This window comes from Austrofundulus limnaeus, unplaced genomic scaffold, assembly GCF_001266775.1.
Source record: "Austrofundulus limnaeus strain Quisiro unplaced genomic scaffold, Austrofundulus_limnaeus-1.0 Scaffold9, whole genome shotgun sequence".
NCBI lineage: Eukaryota > Metazoa > Chordata > Actinopteri > Cyprinodontiformes > Rivulidae > Austrofundulus > Austrofundulus limnaeus.
Window position 1 is genome coordinate 2,366,710 of NW_013952411.1, and position 1,421 is coordinate 2,368,130.

Sequence of the window (1,421 nt, forward strand, 5' to 3'; positions counted from 1 at the left end):
CTTTCTTTCTTTCTTTCTTTCTTTCTTTCTTTCTTTCTTTCTTTCTTTCTTTCTTTCTTTCTTTCTCCAGACAATTGAGGAAAAAAAAAACGATTTACAAGCAGGGGAAAAACATCATAATAACAATAAAATCAGGGGCTGGTAAGAGGGGGGGATAAAGTTGAGTCAAACAAATTGCACTCAAGTTATTAGTGGCTATTTTGTAAATATCAAAGATCCACTTGTCCCAGTGTTCGGTGCTTCATTTGCATTCTGATGAAACTGAAGTGGATGTGTGTGAACTCGGAGGTTATCTGTGGAGCCGCAGCGCCGAGCAGCCGAATCAGACAGCTCCGCAGCCGCATGGCTCAAGAGGATGAGCCACAGACCTCTCTCAAATCACTTCCTTCATAACAATTAAAATATGCAAAGTGATAATTTTCCTTAAGTAGCCTTAAATGTGCAATCTATTTAAATGTGAARGAAATTGCTTAAAGCTTGCAGTATGTGGGGCTGCTGAGGTAAGGAGGGGGGGGGGATAAATTATGCAAATAGCAGAAAGGACTCTTGAAAGCCTAATTTTTCTGTAATAAGCATACTGTTTCATTTAATTTTTTTGCCTCTTATTAAAAGTGACAGTTCTTTTGCTCCGTCTGATGGCTATATCTGACACAAGTGCATGAAGCTGACTGCTAGAGTAATGGTAAAGCATTTTTGTAGCTTTTAGATGATGGTTACATTCACAAAGTAATTATGCACTAGAGAGTCCAGAAATAAGGTTTAATTACACAGTAATCGCTTCTGATGGACACTAGGAAGTGTGAACACTGCCAGACTGCAATCCATCAATGACAAACCTCTGGCCAGTTTTAATTCCTCCTCATTTGCATCATAACCTCGGCACCAAGTTGCACAAACGCTGTTAAACGTTAATAGGACCTGTCTCTCCACTCAAAATGAACGCTTAAGCCATTTCAATTCTCCCTTTCTCTCTATCTCATTCTTTCACTCTCCCTCTCTCTCTCTCTCTCGCTCACCCTTTCTCCACCGTCAGAACACACACACACACACACTCACACTCAATCTCACATAGTCCATATCTCCTCTCCCTCGCCTCAATTCTCACATCCTCGTGAGTCTTTACATAAATAGAGCCTCTTCAGAAGGGAAGCTGAGCACAGGAGACAGTGCACGGTCACTGCTGTGCTAATTGGGAGCAACATGTAAAGTTTTATCTCTCGAGCGCTAACAAACTGTACAGACAAGAATAAATTCCTGCCTTGTGTGTGTCCGTCTGCGTACGGACGACCGAGGGAGGCTGTGTTTTGTCTCACACAGGCTGCAGAGCAGAAAAGGTTTGTCCACACTAAGTGGGGGAAGGCCCTCAAGTTATCCCAATCCTGGGAGACGAGACAAAATTATGTTTTTATTAATTGAAAACT